General features: G+C 40.1%; 1 protein-coding gene across 2 annotated transcripts in view; it reads left to right on the top strand.

Moving 5' to 3' along the window:
* Positions 1–26,308, top strand: part of NEGR1 (neuronal growth regulator 1) — a 269,624-nt gene that overhangs the window by 137,615 nt on the left and 105,701 nt on the right. The gene's annotated exons all lie outside the window — the stretch shown is intronic.

Here is a 26,308-nt window from a genome sequence, read left to right as displayed (position 1 = left end):
AAACGTCATTATGTGAAACAGGGTGGTTAAATGTAAGTTTGAAGTATCAAGCAGAGAAGAAAATCTCTATCCAATGAAGGGAAATAGTATATAGGCAATATTTTACGTTGCTTTTTAACCGCTAAGGGAATTATTTCTGTCTGCATGATGGATCTCCATGTCTGGTCCATTCATTCGGTATTTTTGGACAGTCATTCAACATGAATGTCCCCAAAATGAGTGTCCTGTTCAAGCATTCCATTCTGCCAGCATTTTTTTTATCCCACGAAATAGCAGGAAGGGGAAAAAAGCCCACTCCAGACTGGAATTGCAACTTTACCAGCCTTGGCCTTTTGTTTTATTGCTCATGTTTAAAAGGAAAGAAATCCTGAGCACTGGTGTAGTCAGTCAGAGGCGCAGAGTCCTGGGGGAAGCCAAGCTGGGGCGTGTTAAAAAAGTTCTCAAAAGAGTTGAGAGTTAATAGAGAAACAAAGCAGTTCTGTTCCACGTTAAATATATATATATATATATATATAAATATTTGGTGACAGCTAATGCAAACGGTTTTCTATATGTTTAGCAGGCAATTGATGGACATTTCTAAAGAAAATAAAAAGCATTTTAAGCAAGATGGAGCGGACACATTCCCGATTACTATTTAAGAATGCATTTTCATTTACAATATGACATTTGTCACTGAAGATGTCCCAGGATGCAACATGAAGAACTGGTGACTGAAAAGCTAAACACAAAAGCAAATGAAGTAAAATTAAATGAGAAGGAAGATGTAAGGAACATTCCCTATATGTCTTTTTACCAGAAAGAAATGGCTAAGTATAATAATGAAATATAAAATGGCATTAATGCAGAGCATTTCCCTTTTTTTGGTTTTGTTTTAAATGCTTTGCTATTCATTTTTTCTGTGTCAGCTTCATCCCACACTTCGTTTTTCTTTGAAGAAGCATCAGCTGTAGGAGTGAAACTAGGCCAAGCACAAGTAGGAATGAAGTTGGAGTTACAAGCAGAGAGAATAGTAAACTTTGGAGGACTTGATAGAATATTTGCAATAAAACCAGCTGTACACTTCATGCTACATTTCCATATTTAATGCTAGGGAAGCTGATAGCATAGAGAATATGTTTTGTCTTTTATTCCCTTGTATGATGCATCATATTTACATCGGCATTGCATGCTCCTACTTTGCTCCTAGTCGTAGTCTGCTCTGAAGAAATTGTGAAAGCTGCTTTTAAATTAATGACATCCTTGAGATGTGGCATTATTATTCAGAACAGTGTAAAGGACTGTGATTTATAGCTTTTACAGCTAGCTCTGCTTTAGCAAAAGCTGATGCATAACCTCTTACCATGCCAGACTTTTTCATAAAGCTTACTAAATTATACATAGGCAGAAATATTCCACCTCCCAGTGACCAGTACATTAATAAAAATCCATAAACAGGAAGGCGTAGAACTATCTCGTTAGGAAAACCAGATGAAAGTGTGAAATGCACAGACTTGAAGTACTTTAACAACTGGAGACTCCATCAGAGAAACTGCATATTCAGGCTAAGAAGCGGAGATCCCTTCGCCTCAGAAGCAGCCACAGGTTGTTGTCCTGGTTTGCATTCTGGAAAAAATGCAGCAATCTTCTGGAAATACATAGGACTCTCAATCCATCTCTTTTATAGTTTACCAACTAAGTGAATATATACACGCACAAAATATTAAATGAAGATGGGACCTTTTTCCGTTCACACCAGGGGCAGCATCTCTAGATATTTGTGGAAGATTTTGTTACAAGATAATTGACCTTGAAATAAATACATGTATTCGCTATACTCCTCCTTGTAAGGTTTTTATATTGAAACTGTTGCTTCTATCACCAATGCCCAAGGGTAATTCCCATTCAGTGAAGCCCATTAGGAGAAAAAAAATTTCCCGTGCAAGAACAACTCGCAAGTAGGACAGTTCATTGCCAATTATTTTACTGTGTCTGGGTACTGTTTCACATTGCCCTGTCTTCTACTGAGATATGGCAATCTTTATTTGCACTGCATAGGTGATTTAATTAAATGAAAAATAAGAATTGTGCATCAGCTCTTTAAATCCCACCTCCAGTGTATGAAGAGGTGATTCTTCCCTTCAAATTTATTAGCTAGTACATCTTGTCCTGTTTTTATGAGCTGGGAACTTGCAGAAGAAAAATATTTTGTACTATGAGCTGTGTTGGATTCACGGTTATGGAAGAATTACCAAGAATGAAGAAGCATGGGGATGGATTTATTAAAGCAGTTCTTTCTCATGTACTATCTTCATTTTTGGAGTCCTCTAGAGCTTAGTTTTGATTTTATAGTGTAAGAGAGAGTAAGAGAGGATGATGACAGTATCTGGTATTCGCAAGCAGCAAAACCCACCAGTTGGAAAGAGCAAAATCAAATGCATATTTTTAAAAAGAATTCATAGTGCTAATTTAGGAAAATTTCTGGAAAGGGGTGAAAACAACTAAAAAATCAAGTTGCTAGTTCATACTGTAATACTGAATTGTAAGATATTTGAAAAAAAGGCTTTAACAGATATGGGTTAAATGTTCCCTGCCAGGAAAATCTCCATTTGAAAAAGTTCATCTTTGATGATACAGGTTTCATAAAGACGTAAAGAAAACTTTTCCAGTTGTTATATATCAAAAGATTGTAGGACAGGAAATGCAGAGGTTATCTAACCTGAGACATCTGGCAAGGATGCAGGGCTGCATTCTCTGTAGGAGAAATAAAGATGCTGCTGTTCCCGTGTTACATTTGCAATGCCTTCATATTGAGGTTACATTTAGGAGGATTTAGTTTTCTAAATTGGGCTTTCAAAAGAGGAAGCTTCTGCTCCTGCCCTCTCCAGCTGGCAGGAGTCAGAGGATGCCACCATCTGACCCTGAAGCACGGCAGTCTGGGTAGGCTGTGGCCCTGACCATCCCCCTCCTCTCCAGGCTGCGCACTCTGGCCTCCCCTGCCTCTTCCCCTGTGTCGGATGCTTGGATATCTTCATCATCCATCATCTTCATGGCCCGGGATATGGGTTATTCTACAGTAGCTTATATGAATATATCTGAGTAGCAGCTATATGAGTAGTGAATTATTTCAGGGAACTATGTCATTGTTTGGGCATGTCTCAGTGTTCAGGTAGCACGGGACCCATTAGGTGTAGAATAGTGGCCAGAATGTCCGATTTCTGGTGGCTGACCTGGTGTGATCAAATAGCTGCAAATTTGATCTGGAAATTGCCTGTGTGTGTTATATGGAGCAAAAATTACAATACCATTAACAACTATGTAAAAAACACTTAAGTAGTGACTGAAAGTGTGATTCAATTTGAAATCTCTTAAGAGAAAGAACAAAGGAAAAAAAATTAATACGTAACTACGTATTAACATCTGTTAATACTTGGATTTCATTATATCCCATCTAGTAGGCATGAGCAACAAAAACCTATAAAATGGGTCTCATTGGTCAGGAGTCACTGGTCTTTGATAATCAGATTCATCAGTGGTTTATTAATATCAATAGACTAGATTCAATTAGCCCTTGTTTTGTGAGTAAAACCAAAAAAATAAATCACCCAAGCCTTTCTCATTTTGATGGCATGGCTTTAAGCAACTCTTGGAGCCATCCTAGAACTATGCTCCTCTCTTCGCTTTTAGAAAAACACATTTATGGTACAGGGTAATCCAAATTATTTTTCTCTTTTCTATTTGATAATTACAGAGATGATTCAGATTTTTAGGATACATCAACTAAGAAAATATTTCCTGCCAGGAGATGTGATTATGTCAAAGGCCCGTATGTCTAAGTCTTCATCCTAGTGCAAGGTATTGAGTCCAATCTACAGAGGCATAAACCACCTCACACAAGGAACTGCGTGAATGAATTTCAGAGGAAGAGCTCAACGAGCCCCCAACATCACCCATACTCAAACACAGCTGCAGACTCACAGGATAAACTAAATTAGAATACTGTTTGTAGCAAACAGTAAATCGAAGCCCTCTTTGAGGCAATTAGCAAAATCAGAGCATCCTTTGATACAAACAGGCATGAAAATGCTGTTCTTGCACTGATTTTTCAAATGCTTAATTTTACAACTTTCTTGAGTGCTTTACAGTTTGTTCAAGGGGCAGCAGAACCAAGTGTCTAACACAGCAATGAATTTCGCGAGTTGGTGGTGGTTTGGGTTTTTCTATGAGCTATGCACCCAGCTATACAAGCATATTTTCATTAACAGCAGTGACGAATTAGAACTATTAGAATAACTCCCACTTATGTGAGTTATAATTGCAGCCAGACACCCTCTTGGATTTCCACCTTGCATCCAGCGAGGAGTGATGATGACAAGTGGAAATCACCATGGGGAGCAGGGAGGAACTGCCAACCAGGAATAAAGGGGGGAAAGGCAGAAGGATAAAACCATGGGTTTCATCCAGATCCGAAGAAGTATGTATGTTGTTGTTATTCTTCTGTGATACTTCCATTTAAAATACCCAATAAAACATCTGGTTACAAAGTGAAAATTCAGATAGTGTGTTTTTTCTTACGTCATGGCTCACATGTTCATCCCTCAACACTTTAGCAGAACTTTTTATTTTTTAAAGGGTTTGTCTTCACTTTTATGTTTTTATCAGACGGTGCTCAGGATTTGAATATACTCAAGTCTTATGAGGAGTGGTTGAGGGAACTGGGAGTGTTCAGTCTGGAGAAAAGGAGGCTGAGGGGAGACCTTATTGCTCTCTACAGCTACGTGAAAGGAGGGTGTAGCAAGGTGGAGGTCAGTTCTTCTCCCAGGTAACAAGCAATAGGACAAGAGGAAACAGCTAGGGGAGGTTTAGATTGGATACTGGGAAAAATTTCTTCATCGAAAGAGCTGTTAAGCACTGGAACAGGCTGCCCAGAGAAGTGGTGGAGTCACCTCCCCTGGAGGTATTTAAGAGGTGTATAGATGTGGTGTTGAGGGTCATGATTTAGTGGTGGGCTGGGCAGTGCTGGGTTAATGGCTGGACTCGATGGTCTTAAAGGTCTTTTCCAACCAAAACGATTCTGCGATTCTATGATTTTTATCTCCCTTTATCCACTGTGACTAGGAGATAGTTGTTTCCTGTTAAGAATGAGTCATGTAAGAGTAACTGTTCATTTGTAGGAACAAATCTTTCACAGAAACATTCTGAAGAGTTTCCATAAAGGAACCATACAGTGAAAACTGTATGACTTAAACTACCAGGGCTGTATTTCTTGCATATTATAATTTATGATGGAGTAACAAGGGTAACAAATAGTACAAGATCTTTTGCACCATACAAGAAAACTCTATAGCAAAATGAAAACATATAGCATTGATTCTTAATACAATCCTGTAATATGACTCTAACTTCTATTATACCTACATACCACAGATCTTTTATCCTAGCTGTTCAGATAAAAGCTTAGGAATTTTTGCAAACAGAATAGCCTAGCCCCATGGGTAAATGTTGAAAACTGTGCTCAAGTAGATGCACGTACAAAATCTGTTCATTTACCATGTTTTTTGGCATTCTTTTTTTCAGCGTGATGTTTTGAATGTTTATCCCTCCAGGTTAATATGTTCATTTTAAAAGGAAAAAATTAAACAAAAACCTCACGAGAGAGATGTGAACTTGCATTTGAGTGCCCAGATTTGAATGGATAAAAAGGCACTTCAGGAGCTGGATAAAACAGTCACATTCATAAGCCTGTGATTTTCAAATGTGCCTCAAGGCCAACAGTGCTGAAGACATTTCAGTGAGACAAAAGAAATAGTTAAATTTTTGCTTATTTGTAAGGCTTTATAAAACTAAGGGCTAAAGTACAGAATTGTGAGATAGTTATTGTATTATCCCTAGCAGATTACTCGTTTTGTTTTCTTTAGGATACAGAAATGTTCTTATTTTATTTAGACTGAAATTTTAATCATCCCCACTTTGCATTTAAAATATGATATTATTTCCCCTTCTATCATCTGTAAGAGAAAACTGGAAAATTTCCTTAATAGTTGGCAGATTTGCTTTGTTATGTAAAACAGATCCTTGGCAAAAAAAATTATAATTAACACAACAGTTCCATTATACAATAAAAGGGTTGTTCTATATAAAAAAAAAATCTTTCTATTTGAAATGCTTCAAAGGAAAGACATTGTTTTGTTTTCGTATTGAATTGAATGTAGTTAGCATGCTAAAATATTTTGCCCATAAATATTCCAAAATCTCTCTACGTGATAGCAGCAATCGCTAGGTGTATTGTGCCTCTCCGCTTGTTCACAGGCAATTGCCCAGGCTCTGCAGCTTAAAAGTATTTGCCATAAGTCTCCTCCTGTATCTCTTTTCAGCTGATGACCTGTCTTGTAGTTAAACCATTTTCTGCAGAGACACTTTTGTATTGCTAAAATGCAAACACTGCATTAAATAACGTGGCTCTAATCGCTTCTGCCTTTCGGACTTCTCTACTGACTTTCAGAGTGCTGATTTGCAGGAGTCCAATTGACTCAGTCTGTTCCAGTGAGGGATATTTCAAGTGTAAGACCACGGTAGTATTGTCCTAAACCAGCTTATTCTCTTTATTGTGAAAAAGGTTAAACAGAGTTGAGAAATAGAATCAGAACGTAAACATTATAATTAATATTTAATACAGTAATATCAATATTATTACACTATAATTAACATGGATTTTCAATGCAAGTCAGTTGAAGAATGCCTACAATTCTAGGTTTGCAATAACTGCGCTCTATCATACATACAGTCTTTAAGTGCTACTGTAGTTTACTTCCTGACATCATATTTAACTCAAGCTTTGTAAGGTGCTAATTTTCTTCTAATTCATTGTAGACTGTACAATTTGCTTAGACAAATACACTCTTTTCTCACCATGACTTAAAACCCAGGAATATTAGAGACTGCAAATTTCAGTTAGTTCTAGTATAAGACTTCCTCAGCTTATAGAATCTTGGTTTAAAATAAAAATGAATGTATGTGGTATATATCTTTTATCTAACAAGCTTTCCTAACAAAACCAGCTTTGTAGGTTAAATGATTTTAAAAAATTAAATGACTGTCTTAGGGAATATTTTAATAATGTTGGTGACAAAAATACAGGTGTGTCTTTTAACCCAAATTAGGGAGATGGAAAGATAAGAACTAAGTTTGGAGTTCACACAAATATGACGAATCCAGGAAGGTTTCACCCGTAGCTGTTTGGTCCTTTTTGTCAAGAGCAATGCAGTTTTAAAGCAGTTTCTGAAACCGAGTCAGGGCCAAGATTTAAAAGCTGTCATGTGAATAGGATCTTACTCATCATTTACTCATCACACGATGTAGCCCCGAGGCATGTATCAGGAATAACAGACCCCCTAAATGACACACAAAAACAGATAATTAGAGTAACTCTTTAGAAATCAGTGTCTTGCACCTTCAGCTTTTCAGCCGTCCTTTCCTAAACAGCGTTTTTTTGAGCTAGACAGGATACTGTAACCTGGAAAAGAAGTACAGGGGTTTGGATTAGATGGAACAAAACATTTATATTTCCCCAAAGAAATTTTATTGTTTTTCATTTCAATCCTCAAAACCAAAACTTTCCTTTCTATGTGAACTGATTTATTTTTTTCAAATTTAGGAATTCAGCTACTCATACAAAAATTCCATTATTCATCCAGACTTACCGTATGAGTTTCCAGATCTATAACGCAATGTTCAGACAGGGTTCAGATGAGATAAAATGTGACGACAGTGCAAATTCTCAACCTGCTTTGTGTTCTGACATTGCATATTTTTAATAAAAATTTACAGAAAACTTAAATTAAAGCAGTAAGATGCATCCAATGTAACATTGTTGTTAAATTTTCAGCAGAGTTCCTTGACTATGTCTGAAGTGTTTGAATGCACACTGAGTTTGTGAGCCCCAAATGAATAACCACACACGTAAACACTGGGTTTGTGCCTCTGCATTCACCTATGCATGCACCCATTTTATAATTACCTACAGCAGGGATGTTTATATGTATAAGTCTGATTTCAGCAAGCAGATGCAAAAATATTTAGTTTTATAGTAGAATTTCAGTGATAATTTTTTCCAAGGTGTTTCCATGTGTGCAGATTTCAAAGGACTCTGGTTTATGCTTCACAGTTGTGGTTTGGCCTGTTTGTTGGGGGAGTTGCACCATTTCTGATCAGCTCTCCAAAATGTATCTGTTCGGTTCCTCTCATCTGACTTTTCCTTTTTAATTTCCATTCCTAATAGCGACTGAGGCGCTACGGGAAGTGTGTGCCCAGCAGATTGCTGCACTTCACCGATGTTTGAGAGCTCTTGGAGCAACCTCCAGAAACACACTGCCTGTCGTGTTTTATGGCTTAATTTTCTGGACTTCTTTAAATCCCGTTTCAGTGATAGTGCATGAGCTATGGTGAATTATTTCCTTCATAACTCTACTTAGAACAGATATACTGAGTCTGTTATGAACAAGAAGTAATTTCTTATTCAAAGTTAACATTAATTTATGTAAACAAGCAGTTAACTGCTCACTTTCTGTATGGAGATATTCCTCTCTCATCACAAAAGGCAACATTTTCTCTCCTGTCCCTGGGGCGCTCAGAAGGAGCTCTTTACACCCCAGCGACAGCTCAGCAAGCAGGATTTGCATTTTACATTAGAAAGGCATAATGTGAGTGGAAACTATCTTCCTTCCTGTGGTGATCTTTGGGAAAGCTGTATGAACTGACATGGGGAGCAACTTCGCCACAGGGAAAATGGTGAAGTTTCCTTCTTAAGACAGGTCAGGTGCTGTTTGGTTTGTGATTCAAGTGTTTCCCTCTTCTTTTGTAGTCCAGTGCGATGGGAAACCACAGCCAATATGCGTTCCTGGCATCTGTGAGATCTTGTGGAAATAACTGTTTATGTGCTGCATGTTTTTAACTTCATCTTAAACACATTTTGATTGGCTTTATTGTTTGGGGGGATTTTTTTTGTCATGTTACTATGACATTATAAAAAAAGATAAACAGTAAAACTATCTGCCTTTCTCTATGTTAGGTACTAGTTCATATATTTCCTCAAAACTTTCTTTCCTGTAGTAATCGGTTCTGGACCTTTTAAAGTTAACTTGTCTGTCTTTCTGTTCTTTATCACTGTTGTTAGAAAACAAATCACTTCATTATTATTTTATATCTCATTCTTTATTTGACTGAGCCAAGGTTTCCCTGGGCCATCCTCACTGGTGTCTGATCCTGTACTTCTTAGCACTGATCTCATCAGTAACACAGCGATATTTACTCTTTCAAAGTTTCCTCTGGCTGTAACTAGACACTTTTGTTATTTTGCCATGTGTTGATTTGGAAACACCACTTGTAATCCCTTATGCTTCTGTGGCTAGAAGAATAATCCATTTATATGGTGTTTGAGTCTTCTCCACCTGCAAACGTGACTCCCCTTGGTGCCACGTGCGAGTCCAGCACTTCCCTGCCACAATGCTGGTTATCAGCCTGACTTACTGCATTTACGACTGACCACTGGAGCCAGCAGTATCAGAACTTGACTGCTGCATCACACACTCAAAAATCAAATATTGATTTATTCCCCGTTCCTCACAGGAAGCTATTCAGAGTCTGAGGGAGGTCAACTGATTTCTTCATGTGCTTCATTTAGCACAGACCCTTTGTGCCAGGAGCAAGGAGCCAAGGAGCTCAAAACTGTGGTTAACATACTGTCTTTTGCTTTAGCCATCATTCCATGCTCTTTCCTAAATGAGTTTTAAAAATTAATTTAGTCATAGATAAAAAGTTCCCTAACTAATTCACAAATTTATTTCTGCTCCTGAACGGCAGTTGTTTGGATAACAAGACCTCAACTGGTGAAGTGCTTTTAACTCTGTCAGTCTAGTATTTCCAGCACAGAGAAATTCATTAACATGGAGTCCCAAAACTAATATTTCACAGGATGCTCTTAATAACCTCCGTTGCTATGCAGTGGAAAGAATAAAACCGATGTTGAGTAAATCCTCAAACCTCACATTGCAAATACCTATTTCATCCTGACAGAAGTATCCATTGATGATAATGTTTTGTCACAAGGCTTTCACATTGCAAAGGCACCTTTTAACAGCTGGGAAAATCTTGCAATGGCTCATCACTGAGTAAAATTGAAAATTATCATAGCAACCTCCCAACTCTGAAGTGTCCGAATTCTGCAAGGCTTCCTCAGGTACTAGCATCTCCACTGCTAAGTTTTATTTTCATAGGAACAGGCAGGTTTATGGGTAGGAGAAACAAGAGGTTTGCCCACTCCACGTTGTTTATCTTTTGCTAAAAAAAAAAAGGTGAGTGGCGTAGACATGAGTAAACTGAATATCATGAATGGCCACACGGATTTCATTCTACGCACTCCCGATGATTTCCCTTCAAAATACCATTGAGCGAGACGTTTTCCAGAGAGTACTTCCAAGGCTGTAGAACATCAGCAAATATTTTCTGACTGCATGCCTACCATGAGTGTGCCCACTTACATTTCTCCAGCTCCAGTATTCTTCTTGCTCCCAGTGCTTGCTTTCTTCTGTCTCTTCCACATGCCAGCTGCCCTGGATGACCCTGCTGTGAGCAGGGGTTGGTCCGGACCATCTCCAGAGGTGCCTGCCAGCCCAGCCCTTCTGAGTTCCTGTCATCCTGTGATGTGCTTGCTCTGCTCTTTGGCTTCCCTCCTGCTCCCCTACGAGTACTTCACTGGCTCCTGCCAGCATACCTATTCTCTCTGTGGTACAGTGGGCTCCATTACAGTGTCCAGAGCAGCACCCGGGGCAAATGCAGGCTTGCACGGAGTGCGTGACCCATGTTCTTGCTGGTCATCTCATGAGAGTCCCAAGAGAGGTCTTCATATGTTCTTTGGTTGAACATCAAAGACTTGCTCCAGCGCCAGTCTGAGACATGCTGCCAACATCGCTCATTGTAAACCTGTGATGGGCGTTGGACACTGATGGGCATGCAGTGAAATTTCAAGCAGCACAACCGCACTGCTGGAGACAAGTGTCAAGCTGGTAACGGCAAGTGTAATTTCAGATTGTTTCAAATTTCCCGTCTCTTCTGAGTCAAGTTTATGCATTTCTCAGCCTGGGCTAACCAGGTACATGGTGGTGGAAAGCTGTTTTGGCACACCTCCCAAAACACTGTGTGCCTTCTCTTCCGCCTTTGGCAAAAAGTTAGCTTGAAAAAACCAAACACACAAACAAACCACCCACTTTCCCAGTTCTCAAATCCATGCTAAGCCCTGAGCTGGGTTTATTTCCAGGGAGCTGTGTGAGGCAGCAGATCAGTGTGCCTGGCTGGGTCCGTCCAGGCACTGTAAAGGGCTCTCAGGGCTTTTTTGGGGTGCTCTCCTTACAGAAGCACACTGGTCTCCCATTGGAAATACTGTCCAAATAGGGTAGCGAAAGACATCATTGGAGTTTAACCATTTCTGCTGATGCTTCTGCCATTCTACCACTGTGCCTCCTCCCAAAGGGAAACCGGCCTTGCCTTCATCATTGGCTATGCCAGCAGAATACACTTAGTCTTCTTTAAGTTCGAAGTAGTATAAATTAATCTAGATGCTCGTTCACACTGAGAAATAGTTATTTATTTATGAATCTGTTACCTAGCATTGACAAGCTACCGCTGTAATTTCAACCTAAAGGTTGAAATTATGACCTGAGGTGGTGTTCTGTATTATCAAAGAAAAGTTTTTAACTGGATGTTGAAATCCTAATTAAACTGGATTTTGAGTACTCAGCTCTGGAAGTCCATATTAACTGGAGTAAGCTACCTGCTTTGAATGGTTATGATCCTTGTGATACTTTTACATAGTAGGACAGATTTCATTTGTTCGTTGTTATTGGACTGTCTAATAATCAGTGTAATTTTTAGGGACAAGTGCACAGAATCCTTTGACATTTTTCATTTGTATTGACTTCTGTAAGCAGAGATGTTCAGGATGGTAATTTTGTATTGTATCACAGTATATATGTAACTAGCAGTGGAAACAGAAATTTAATCTATTGCTGTGATTCCATGGCTGAAATTATAGTAAAATTTCCACTTGGACCTTTCTTAGTCAAATTAAATACTCTAAGAGGGAGCTGGCATTCATTTGGCACTCAAATACTTGCTGGCCCAGAGGTGACACTTGAGGCAATACCGTAGAACTTTGCTTTAAAACATTATAAATTGAATTATTAGGACAATGCTCCTTTGAAAGTGCTGTTTCTGTTAATGAAAAGGCACAGGGTGATCCTGTCACCATCTCAGGGTTATGCTGGGCTGAGCGTGTCAATAAAGCAGAAAAACTCACTGCATTTTGCTAAGAAGAAATCGCTTCGTTTACAGGTAATAGCAAAGGGTAAAAGGCTCAGTACATGAATACTTGAGAACCTCAAATGCCGTATAAAGCAGCTGTGTAACCGTTTCAGAAATAAAACCTCACCTTCCTACATTTAGGTTGAACAAACACTGTTTTTGTTGGCTGAAGCCTTATAAGACCCTTTGGAGTTGGAATACTTCTAGCTATAGGGTCAAAACACTTTTGTTGTTGATACTGTTTTCAAAAGCTGTATCGAAATAATACTAAAGTTGGAAATTTAGGAACCTAGGGCAAACTTACTTTTCCCTTTTTGTGCGTAAATGTCAAAATAATCTCGAACCCCACGGCAGCAGCCGGCGCTGCAAGCAGGAGCCTGTTCTAGGCAGAGTGGCAGCCGGCAGCACACATCTGTCGCTCCTCCCCGGCCTCTCCTGCGGCAGCTGGGAACTGAAATTCTGTTAGAAGATGCTGCGTGCACTGTCTCTGGTTGGGTATCCAAAACTATTGGGCAGGTAACAGTTTGATTTTAATTTGGTGTTAACTGTCTGTAAAATACGAATATTAATAATCCCATTAATCCCCATTAATACTAATGCTTCCCATGTCATTGGAACATCATGAAGATTAAATCATATCTCTCGCAACGCATTTACATGAGATGGGGCAGTTCTGCAGAAACTCGAGAGAAGAAATTAATAATGTGGAATGCAATTCCAAGTTTAAATGTTAGATAATCATTACTAATTTCTACATAGTGAGAACAAAAATAAATATTGGATACCTACCAACTGACTTAATCCAGGGAACATTCATTCATTTGAATTGAGTCAGTTCATTTGAAACCTGCTCAGTATATATTTGCATTCAGTATCACTAGAGAACCATTTTCCTGTGTAAAAATAGTGTGTGGTCAGGTATCAAGAGGCATCCCTCGGTGTACAGAAACAAACATATGAGTCAGGATGGTGATCTAGCCTGTCCCAGAGCTGCAGGAAGAAATGTGTATGAGTTGAGCATGACGCTTGAATGAGGCACCTGGGGGTTACCTCTCTTGTGAGTCCCCCATCCTTCCTCTGATCCCTCTATGGTGGTGCATCCTCCTCCTCCTCCATCCATGGAGACTGGAGTCCAGAGCAAAGCAGATGTTTCCCTGACTGGTCCATGTGTGCAAAGACCAGACCTCCCTCTGACCCACCTCCATCAGGAGCTGGAGAGCATTATTTATCAGAAGGGGGAGCCAAAACAGGGCAAGGTCAAACTGAATGCTGAGGTTCATCACACAAGCTGGTATAATCACAAAATGGCAGCATTCATCCTCGGATTGCTGAAAGGGGTCTCTGAATCCTGACAAATTTTTTAGGAAATCTGGGGGGAAGGTGAAACCCAGCATTTAGTTTTTAAAAAGCAATCAACAGAAGACCCCCGAAAATATAAAAAAGTGAGCTTAACTTTTGACCTGAAAAACATCTGGAATTAACACATTAAAAAAAGGGAATCTCATAAACAATCAAATGGTATATAGATGATAAACAAGCAACACTAACTTTTAAAGCAGGCACTATGGAAGACCAGTGTAATTTCCTTCTCTGAGAAGGTAACTCACCTCCTGGAAAAGGTCAGACAGTAGATGGGTGTCACGTCTTAACGATAGAATGATGTTCACACCATCAGTCCTGGCTTTCTCTTCCAAAAATTAAAGAAAGACAGCCCAGATCAAATTGCTGTAAGGTGGGTACACAGCTTGTTAAAAATAATACTGAAGGGATGGTTGTCAGTAATTCACTGTCTAGCGGGAAGGATGTATTGAATGGGTCTGTCGTGATTCCGGAAGGATTTAATACGGGTCTCAGTAGATGAATGAGGTGATACACTAGAGAATATGTCTGTATAATTTGCAGGTGATATCAAAGTGCAAGTACTTGTGACAATATGCTTCAAATTCAAAATGATGGATTTCAGAAATGGTCTGGAATCAATAAGATGAAATTCAATAAGGACAGTGCAAGACAGCAGTCTTGGGGAGAAATCAAATATACAAATGAGTGAAAACTACATAGGCAGCAGTGCTTCAGAAGAGTTATAGTGGGCCATGTATCACATCCGAGACAGCAACATGAATACTGCAGGGAAAGGGCAGATGTCATCTGGAGATGCAGTACTTGGACTGGAAATGGTTGGTACCTGTTCTGCGTTATCTGTCCCCGTTGAAGCCTTAGCTGGAGTGCGATGCCCAGTTTGGGGAAGAATAATTTTTAAAAAGGTTTAGACAAGGTAAAGAAAGTTCAAAGGACAATAAAACCAAAATGCATAAAAATAAATAATAGTAGGAAATATAACACCCAATGAAAATGTGAAAGATTTCATACCTTTAGACAGGGAATTTTACCAGGTTAAAATAAATTTTCAAATACTTGCACAGTTGTTACAAAGAGGACACAAAGGTCAGGACAAGCGTTCAAGAAAATCTCCCAGCAAGAAGGTTCAGAGTAGGAGGAAATTTCCAGTTCTGTGGGCAGACAAGAGCCAGAGTAGGTTGCCTGGGGAGATCTCTGCCATAAGACACCAACCCAAGGTGAGACTGGCACATGTCAGAGATGTCTCCAATACTCTTGATCTTCTCTTGGAGCAAAGGGTTGAAGTCGTTGATTGAATCTGTTCTTTTCAACCCCATTTTTAACATGTCGTTTGACAAGGTACAAAAGCTTTTCTTAAGCACCACTGGCCCGTGTCACTTTTCAAGTCACCCTGACCTTTGAAAAATTTGACTTTCAGCTTCCCAAGAGCTAACACTCGACAGCGTCTTTGAAGTGACATGACTATGGATGCTGGTGTTTGTTATCACAAGGCGAGGTACATCAGCCCTGCGGGCAGCATGGTTCAGCTGCTTCAGTGTGGAAATCACATCAGCGGTGGGTCCCAAGGGGTCACGAGGATGGCGTGGTCCTTTCCATGGGGCTCTCCGGTGTGGATGGAGGTGTGGATGCAGGGAAGGGGAAGGTGATGCCATCCAAGCGGGTGGCTGTGAACACAATCACACAACACTGTGAACTGCACCTTCATGTCGTAACGGATGAGGGTGGATAAGTTCTGAGGAGCAAAAGGACAATTAACTGCTTTTCAGATAAGAACAAGATACTTAAAATGCAAAGTAAGCAGAGACATATGGTTGGGATTCAAAGAAGGGGGAGTGATGCAGTCAGAGAACTGTCAAGGGAGATTATTTTAATAACTATATTGGGAATACAATATAAATCTGTCATCCAGCCTTACTGGAGAAAAATCGAACCCATATAGTTCTTCAGAAGAAAAAACTGCATTGTTAGAAGAAAGCATCTTGAATCATTACAGTTTTTTTATATAATTTATGTGGTAGCAAGAGTGGCAACAAATACGTTATTGTTTATCTGCCAAAAACTTCAAATATTCACATTTTGCCTGTAAGGATTACTGATGGTATTTACCTCTAATTTTATATTCTATTTTTTTTTTCTTGCTATTTAGTATGTTGCATAAGATATTTCAGTGAAAAGCTCTGTGCCCACTTAGGTTTTACTTCATCCTCAAAATCTGTGTACACTAAAGTTCTGCAATTTACCTCTTTCATGCTTCCCTGTGTCGCCTGTTCCTATTCATACGTGCATATATAAGTGTGCACAGCAACTTCAGCAGCGTGCAGCTGGCACACCCCCTCCATTTTGCTAAGGTTGAACAGAACTGTTGCTTTATCTACAGTGATATGGAATGGGAAATATAAGTTTACTCTGAATTGTTACATTACATTGCTTTTCTGGCTTGACCAAACCATGATTTTCTCTCTGTTGGTTTTAAATTGAACCTCATAGGTTTTAGCTTATTGTCTGAAAAGAAATGAGGAATAGTTTTTAAGGGGTTTTAAGGGAATAATACGTGTGCTTCCTCGTATCATAACTAGCAGCTTATTGACACCTTCTGGAGAAACGAGGACAGTGTAGCTTCTATCTAATGGCATAGAAAGAAAAAAGAATTGAGAATGTTTTTGGCAGGCTGTAATGACCAGAAAAGAGGGTGCATGGAGGTAACGTGTTGAGCCGTCACACCTTGCACTGCGATCGCAGGGGAGCGAGCGGAGGGCAGCACCCACATCAACTGGCCCCGTGCTGGCCAAGTGAAGCCCTCTAACCAGGCTGGCTTCAGGCTGGCAAGTAACTGCTTGTTTAGAAAGCCTTGGCAGGCACAGAGGTCGGATGGTACCTCACAGGCAGAAGAGATCTGTAGGCAGATCTATTTATACATTTTTGCTTGTGTGTTATTGTCCTCTGCCAGTCTGAGTCTGCTTAATCACAGAGAGAGGTCTTCAGAAGTTACCTATGGACCATGAGATGTTTGAAGCATTCTGACTGTTCTATGCAAATTTATTTAGGCTCTTATTTTAACTGACAAGTGTTTATCCTGTTCCACCTAGTTGTTCCTTTCTTACCCTGTATAAACATTTTTCTTCTTGTCTTTTCGTAGTGATCATTCACCTGAAATGCTGGCATATAGAATTAATACAGAGGAGTAATTTTTTTAACCAGATTTGACCATTTTCATACTTTTAATCAATCTTCTCTTTTGGGGATATCTATTTTCTGTAGCAATATACCATTAAAATCACATTATATTCCAGTTGTGTATATATTAGATGTTTTAATTCACTAAATTGGAAAGGATTTTCAAGACTAACCTTTGTGTATAATTTTTATTTACATTTTTAATGAATTGGAATAACTGCCTTAATCAAACAATATCACTGCTACTGCATACAAGACTTTTGCATTGATTATCTGAGATAATGCTTCCCAGAACCCCTTCTGAGATTATATTTAGTTCTTGCACAGAAGCAGTTGTGGAGGCATGACACGAGTCTCCAGTGCCAGACAGAGGGTTGGGGGTGCTGAGACGTGCAGGAGGATCTGGAGTGGAGAAGAATCCCTCTTAGGATCAAAATGAAAAGTAAATTTGACATATTTTGCCTAGGAAATAATTAAATAAACCACACATTTAGTGGTCTGTAAGATACACAGAAAGAAACTCTGATTTTCCAGACTACTTTTGTATCAGTGTGTGCTAAATTAGCTTAAACAATGCAACTAAAATAGAATATCGTCTGTGGCTCCGACCTTTTACTTAGACAGCAATCAGTCACCAGCTGGGAAAACTTGAGTTTTAGCCAGTAGATTACTGCTTTTTTCTTTTTTGCTTTTTGGGGTTTTTTTTCCTACATTTACATGATTAAATCCTTAGCAGCAATTTGATTGAAGAGGGTTGCTTACTGAAAGTAGCTAGTGATATGTCCGAAAGCTTTTCCAGGTAGTGGGAAAAGCAGTGTGAAAGACTGAAGATGGGAGTCCTGCTCCGCATCTTCTGTTTGCCCAGGGGACATTTCACCGAGACAGTTCACCTTTGCTGTAAGAAGAAAAGACCATAAAGGCATAATCCCACAGACACGCAAATCTCATCCCCATTTGCACAGAAAGAATTTCCAAAGAAAATAATGCTTTTTCTAGCCATACTCTGCCAATCTTTATTTTGGATGAGGGATTCTCTCTGGAGTGTCCCAGTCACACCTGCACGAGGCACACGTAAATGCTGGTTTACAGGACATGATTGTTTTGAGGACTTTATGGCTTGCAGGAACATATTTTTCTCATTTCCTTTTATTTCAGTTTTTCATACCAAAAAGACACAACGCTGCATCATCCCATTACAGTGCTATTAGTAGCAGGAGTCAGTAACGGGTCTTTTTGTAAATCGAGTGATTTACTTTTCATTTTAACCAGTTTCAGTTGTGCTTAAAAAAGTTGAGAAGAATTATTAAACAGTCAACAAAAAACCACCTAATAGCTCCTAGCTCTATAAGCACAGCTGAAATTTGGGTTAAAAACCAAAATGTGCTGGTGTTGCAAGAAAATGTATTCAGCCAAGATCAGCACCAATTACACCGGCTGTGCAACTGGGTAAACACTGAACCACTCTGGAAGAGGCTGCAGTCGCTGTTAGACTGTGTGGTGGGAGCCGGCACCACAGCACCTCGACTGCTCTCCCCCAGCCTAATCGGGTCTTAGCCTGCAGGATAGATGGTCAGCATTTCTTTAGCAGCAGGATTAGGGTGGGTTTGCTCCTCCTGAGTGTTCCCTGTACTGGAAACCAAAGACCTGTCAAAGGGGAATACGCTGTTTGGAGCCCCAGTGACCTGACGACATAAACGCGCCTGGCAATGGCTTTCCACTTAGGTGACAAAGGTGGAAAGATTTGAAGGAAAAATGAAATATTGCTAGATTTTTCATTCAGTAAGGTTTTTTCTGATTTAAAACCAGATTTTTGCAAATCAATTAGCAGAAATGGCAATTTTATTTTCTACATTTCTTCTGCTTTACAAAGCATCAAACAGCTGATAACAAATCCATCTCAAGGCAAAGAATATAGCTTTTCTATTTCTGTATTTTCTCAGTGATAAATTGAGTACAGTAATGAAAAAATGTAGGAGAGTGATGAAAGGGCTGCAGAGAGAACAAGTGCTTGTCCTTTCCCTTCTCTCTGCATTTACCAAGTGAACAATATGAGTCACAGAAAATAGGGAAAATCTATGGCATCAGAAATTGAAGAATGATTATCTGCAGAGAGTCTGCTTCTTCATTGATGGAGAAATGGTTGCATGACAAAATAACTGTGGGTAAGAGATGAAGATCCTTCGATTTGCTTGGAAAAAAAAGAAAGCTGTCATGTTCGTCTTTCAAAGAACTTTCAGCATCATAACACATTTTGCCCATCAGCCTTCATTCAGAGCGCGTCCTTCCCGCCTTGCAGAGCAGGCTCTGGCTGCAAGGTGAAACCTGGGGGCTGCTATCTATCTCCCCTCCTGCAGGAACGTTGGGGTTTAGGCCAATGTGCTTGTTCCAGAAGCACTGTACTAGGAGACGCATCTTCATCCCACCTCAGAGATGTGGTGGTTTGCTTCCAGTTTGGGGCCAGCCTCTCTCCTACATGATCTATGCATTATTTTGCTGAGGTCTTTTACTTGGAGTCTTCAAAGAGCACAGATGGACCATAAGCATCGGAGGTGTTAGCATAACAGAGTAAAAATGATCCCTGAAAATCACTGTTAGTATTTAAGGACAGAAAAAATTAACCTGATATTTTAGCCTATTTTTCTTAAAGTTTCTAGATTTTACTAAAATATTTATGGAAAAAAAATCAATTTAAGTAGTTCTTAGTTAAATGTTTAGTATTCTAGTGAAGATCAATCACAGTGATACAATTGATACATAGGTGGTAAGTTTTTCTGAATCTTTTCTGCTCATTAATTTTAGGAATAAATTTAGCCCTTTTGTAGTGGCCTCCATTACTTGAAGTTTTACGCAGTGGTACTCTCTGAATTTATAAATTTATTCCAGTGCACATGTTGTGGACAGCTTCTTGGCTTGGTAAGAGTCCTGCAGATATGATGGAAGCAGTCTCCCCACTGCCTGCCTCTGCTCACGTGCGGCTCTGCCTGTGCTGGGGCCATTGCTTATAAAACTAGGGTGAGTCTGAATCTCCAAGAAGGGGCGCGTGGTGAGCACGTAGCCAAAAGCCACTGAGTGTTTTTGGTTTAGTGATGCAGAGAAAACTCCTTGCTTCAATGAATCAATAGCAAAACTCCTGCTGACTTCAGCAAACCTCTCAAGTTTAAATTCACTTTTTGTTCAATTCCAGTATGCGAGGCATGGCTCATTTTAAATTGGTTTTGACAAATCCGAATAGATTTACTTACTTGAGATGTTGCTGCTGAAGATAAATAAACTATTTTGAAGTGACCCTGCCAGAGTTCGAAGACAGTCGGTGCACACCACCGTCGTTTGCAGCTCAGCGGGCAACAAGGCAGTAGGAGGGACGGCACCCATGTAGGCGACACATCTGACACGGCCAACATCGTTCCAAGACTCTCGTGCCGTCAGAAACTGTCAGTGAGGTTAAAACAGGTCATTACCTTTGAGAAGTGGCTCTGCCACAAGTAGAGCAGGTGAAGACCAATATTTCTGTGCTGAAATGAACGATTTAGGAAGAATCTTGTAGATGTGAATCCAGCTGTGTCAGCCTTTAAGCAGCCAGTGTCCACTTCCAGGAAACCTTCCTGCCCCTGTGGCTCCAGGAGGCTGGTGATAGAAATGCAGTAGATAGCACAGATAGAACACTTGCTTACACATTTTTAATTTGATTTTTCCTTCCAATTCTGCATTAGCCTGTTCCTGTGGCAATGCAGGTTTTTTTCTGTAATTTAAGACTGATATTCAAGTTTGTCTAAAATAAATTGATCACTGATAACAGATAATACGTGATGATAACTTTCTAGTTAAAACATAAAGGATATTACGTTAATTTATACAAATTATGGTTATACTGACAGTGATATGGAAGAGGTAAGAAGAAAAGAGATCAATCAAAAACTTACAAAAGTACTACTTTTATGAGGTTTTCCTCATGCTTTAGCATTGACATGAACTGGAAACAAATGAAGAATCAAGATATAGCCATTTTTCTTCACAGCCCACCCATAATTTATTTTATCAGAACCAGTGTGCCAATGCTGCCTCTGCATACAAGACAAAGTGTGTTTAATAAGCAAGAGGTGGGGACCTTTAGGCAATGCTCTTCAATCAAACTGCTGTTAAGGAACTAATCATGTAAATGCAAAGAAGAAAAAAAAAATATTCTTAGTTTTCCCAGTTGGTGACTGATTGCCGTGTAAATGAAGATTTGTGCCAGACTAGCACGGGCTGTTGTCTGCTTCTTTATATTGTTTACTTTACTGATTTAAAACCTGTATTAACTATACTCTAAAAACCATATATGTTTTGGGGGTATTTTACAGCTGACTAAATATGGAGCTCATCTTACTATTTTATTTTGTCAAACATGAAAAATGTCTTTGTGCAATATTTGGTTACAATGTGGGGGCTTCAGCTGGACAAAATCTGATGCTACATGGAGAGTCATCTAGATGGCTACCTGCTTTCATATGCGTTCATAAACAGCTAAATTAACCATGGTGGGTGCAGACAGGGTGGGAGGAGCTTGGACTTTTCAGGTTATTTCTACTGGGCTGGGCTGAGCTGCTACAGGCAGGGAGCCAGCACTGCCACCTATGCCATCTGGGGAGACTGTGCCACGATCTCAGGTCAAGCGTGTCACCAGGGTTAACAACCTGCGAGCGTAACCTTGGAGTTATGCTTACCACGCATGTCTGAAACTCACCTGAAAAACTCTTTTTCTTCCTTCCATTAACTCTTTTCAGCAGCCTTAAGGAGGGGAGATACTGTGGGTCGAGACTGGCGCAGTAATACAGTTCACAGGCATTGATGTTTAGGAGTAGTAGAATTTTGCTGGGCACATGGGCAGCTAACTGATTTCCGTAGATGAATATGGCTTGAAAAATTCCGAACTTTCATTTTTCTGTAACTTGCAGCTTCCATGTATCCTGGTTTTCGAGGTATTTCCTTCCCAAAGAAAAACCTTATTTGCCCTTGTCTCAAGCTGGGAATTTGGGATGGGACTTCACCCGTGAAGGGTTTCTTCTCTGAAACCCAGACCCTTTAAAATGCAGCAATTTAAATTTTGTTTCGGACTCAACAAACTGCATAAAAATTTCAACCTTTGCTGTTGATTCACTCTTGCTCACCTATTCCTGTTTGACAATCCTGACATTAGTGGCTGCTGTTTCCTGGGATGTGCCCTTCACTGCCTCCATGGCCCTTGCCTGGACTCACTCCACTCTCTCTGTGCTTCTCTTTTCCCGAGGGACCCAGCCCTGGACCTAGCCCTCCAGATGTGTCTCACCAGGGCTGAGCAGAGGAGGATATAATAGTATGTCTTGTGTGGCAACTCTAATGCATTTGGAAAACCAAAACAAAAAAAAAGATAGAAAAATGGAGCAAGGGTTTGTTATGGTTTTTTTAAGTGTTGACAAACGATTTTACAACTCTAAAAAGCACAATTATCTTTTTTATGATAGACACTGTGGTGCAAAATGTGTAACTACAAAAACGACTTTGTTGGAAAATTTTTTTGGTGAAGTTTACGGTTGTCTTTTTTTTTTAAATAAGGTATTTTAGATGTGGCATTTAGAGGTGTTTAGGGGATCAAAATTGTTTAGAGGTCTGAGGATGAAAACGGCATATATGTTTGCCAGAGAGGTGGAGGATTTATGTAGATATAAATAATGTAAAAATCTTGACAAAATTAAGGGTGTTTTAAAGCAGTGAAATAGTTTCTTGCTTCTTGGAGCATTTGAAGCACATTGATTTATGATAACTTATGAATTTTGCATTGTAATACTGTGACTTTCGTTCACTAACCACTTGGCTGATCGTAATCTGTGCAAAGTCTAGCCTTTAAGGGCATCCTTTGCAAACCTGCCCTTTTTAGTTTGGGGTCACAACTATTTGGTATCATCTGTTTTCTACATGAAGTCACTGGCTGGAGGGTGTCCTCTTCCAAACCGTGTGGAAGCAGACTTGTGTTTGTGGCTGGGGGTCAAGAGCAAGTGCTGAAGCTTCACAAGCACATACAGATTTGTCACCAGCTAATTAGCCCCTGCGCTGGATTAGCAGCACTAGCCGCTGCGTGGGACATCAGCCAGCGTAATCTCCTGGAAATAAGTTACATCTGTTTCTGCTAATTAATACACCTCACAGTAGTCACAGCGGTCTGCGGCTGGCAATATTATTACTTTTTTGTTGCTTCATGATGGTTATTGATGAGCTCTGCAGATGGTCCAAAGGCCCGTTGAAGACCCTGCTAGCTGCTAATGCAGTACCCTTCTTTTCATTCACATATGCCTCAAACGTATTACTGATTCCTAATAACCACATTTCAACCTGGGATTTTGTTTTCCATCAAATATTTCCTTTGATTAACTGTCCTCCTCTTTTTTTTTTTTTTTCCCTAAATTTCAGTGTTATGGTTGCTTCTGTTTATTCAGTCAGAAGTTGCTTCGCCCTTCTGACTAAGATGGGAAGGGTAAGAGAAGGAAAGAATAGGAAATTAGGGTTTTCTTACAAGCAATCTTCATGCAAGTGCATATGCTAAAATTTATGGAAACTTTTGGAACAGAATCATTTGTAAATCGGAAGGTTTTCCAGATGCTGGGGTATCTGATGATTGCAAACTGAAAAGTCGTATAGATTCTCAATTAGTGGCAAATGGAGTTCATCACTGGTTTTAATAACCCTCATAAGCACATTTTAATTTTTCTATGCTTTTGTCATAAAAACTAATTATTATGTCCAAGCTGTAAAAAGAAGAACAATAATCTGTTTCTTATGTCATGTTAGTGATTTCTAGATATTATACAAATTAATGAAATCAATATGCATATTAGGAAAGCAAAGCAATCAATTACTCTGTCTGCAGAGAGATTCCAAAGTTTCACCTTATTTTTTCCAGTGTCTACAGTAGACAGGTCAGGTCATGAAGGTCCCCAACCTGCCACTGCAGCAAGGTGAGGTTCAGAGTGGCAGCCGTCAGTGACCCCCAGTGAAATGCAGCATCCTTGCCTGCTGCGGGCAAGCTGTCCCATCGCCAAAGGTGTGAGAAGCCTCGGGTGGCTGAACCGCTGGCCCTGGCTCCGTTGGCCACCTCCGAGGAAAGGTTTTGGGTAGCACCCAGGTCTGTCCCGTGCTCCCATCACTGCCAGGCCTGGGAGAGAGTGAGGAACCGAGCCAGGGACCTGCTGCCATCTGTCTGTGGAATGGATCGCTGGAGATTGTTAGCTAAGGTCAAGACCTGATGACTTTCTGTATCTGAGTGAAAAACACCCAACCACGTATTTTGCATTTTCACAGCTAAATTGAGAAAATTTTTTTAAATTTTAAAAGGCAGATGTACAGAAAATACTACAAAATCTGTGCATACATGAAAAAAAATTGTATATTCAGAGATAGGCTCTAGGAAGGTCTGGAGATGGTCACGCTGCCTCAGTGCCCCTCATCAAGGGGTGGTGTGTGCTGGTGGGAGGAGGAGCGTGGTGTCTCCACCACCTCCTGCTGAGGACATGCCACCTGCGCTGCCGCTATGTTCAGCACCTGCCATGCCTGCACTGCCAGAGGGGTGGGAAGGGGCATGCAGGGTCCAGGAGCCTGGTGGGATTCATCGGGTTGGTGGAATCAGAGAGTCATCTGCTCCCAAATGCCAGAGAGAAACATCCAATCAGGAAATTAAAATGCAGGGAGCCTGAGAAGATCATAATCCCCTCCTCTTCTGAGCTCTTTTTATAGATTTTGGCTGCGCGTGCAGCTCAGCTAGTGTTTCCTGACTACTAATGGTAGCAAATTACATTGAGATGGCCGTTTTTATTACTACCAAGGAGTCCCCAGTGCTTTACAAGCTCGTCTGTACATCATGAACAATCATTTCACTCCCGTGACGATGTGCAATGAGGCCTCGGCGGCTCAGAGCAACATCACACCGTCAGGGCAGGGGGGCACCGAACAGGGTGGGAGGACAAGGGCCAAGCCCACGTGGTTGCAGAAGCCCGTTGGGGTGGTGTTCTGCAGCTCACAGCGGTCTTTGCGGAGATAGCTGTGGGGCCCTTTGTGATGGCAAATGCCGCATGCCTCTGTTTTATTTGTCTTCAAGGCATCGAGATTTGGGCAGTGGGTTGTTACCATTTACAAGCTGGCTTAGAGCTGGTGGACTGGTTCCAATGAATTGTGCTTTAGTAGCATCAGGGTGGAATAAAATGATGATTGTTATTATTAACGTTATCATTATTATTGCATGCTTGGTTTTATAGTAGCTTGCTATTAAGGCTTGTCTGAACTTCATCTTCATGCCATTTGTTTTAATTGCTTTTGGAAACAGAAACAAATTTATTTCTCTCTGTTATAAACAGCCCAAGGGAAAATAAACATGTCGCTGTGTCCCTCATGCCACATTCTGTTGGTATGCACTTCTAATAAAGGTGATTCATTTATTTAACACTGTAGTGGATATAAGCTTTGATAAATATTTAAACAAAATACTGTGCAAACGGACTAGGTAAACAACTTTTTTGAGTCTGCTCCCTGTTTCTTTTGCTGTCATATAATGTTGACAAATTACTTGTTAAAGCTGAGTACGGCAACTATTCTCAACAAAGAACTGGAGAAAGGAAATAATGGAAAATGCTGAAATTTTCCTATTATTGATCATTTACAGAAACCTTTTAGAGAATGCGTTCATGCAGATGCAATAAGGAAGGGGATGGTGGAGATTTAAAACTGCATGAGGATGGGTTTGCACACTGGGATCACACCATAAAACTGCACGACTACCTGGGAGGCTGAATTATCCTCTGCTCCTCCATGTTCCTCTTTTGCTCCGTATTTTTCTCTCAATTAATCAAATTTAAGTAGTGAAATGTAATAGACTGCTTTTTGGACAGAAGATGAAGCTTTGCTGAACTGGAACTCTTTTTCCAGAATGTTTAGCATCACCTTAAATTTCATCAGCAAAACAAAAAATACTCATTCCAATTTTTGCATTTTTTTAGATAACAGAAATCTCTGGCTTTGATTTTGATTTATTTTGATTCCCAGAAAATGACCAAAGGCTAAAGTGCATTTAATATTTGATGTGGCATGGGCAACTCTTTAATTTGAAATTTGCAAATGGGGAATTGGTCCCAAATCACTTAAAATATTTAATTGGAGAATCAGACCGTCAGGTGAGTTATAGCAAATCAGTTCTGCGAACTCGCAGGTGCTTGGCCGTCACTTAGCAATGACTCTTCAGCCACTCCAGGTACCGGCAGTGGTTTCCATCCATTTCTCTCACGCCGCACTGATGCTCTGGACCTGTCACCAGCGTTTGGCAGTGTCAGGGATACTGCACCAGGCTGTATCTTGCGTTACCACCGTGGCACCCGCTGTGAGTTGCACGACTGCACTTGCAGCCCTGTTTGTGCTGCTGCCTCTCCAGGAAGGGGTTCACCTT

Source organism: Leptosomus discolor, chromosome 3 (assembly GCF_034619465.1).
Source record: "Leptosomus discolor isolate bLepDis1 chromosome 3, bLepDis1.hap2, whole genome shotgun sequence".
In the NCBI taxonomy this organism is placed as follows: Eukaryota; Metazoa; Chordata; class Aves; order Leptosomiformes; family Leptosomidae; genus Leptosomus; species Leptosomus discolor.
The sequence above is the reverse complement of the archived record's forward strand: the minus strand, read 5'-3'. Positions and strand labels throughout refer to the sequence as shown.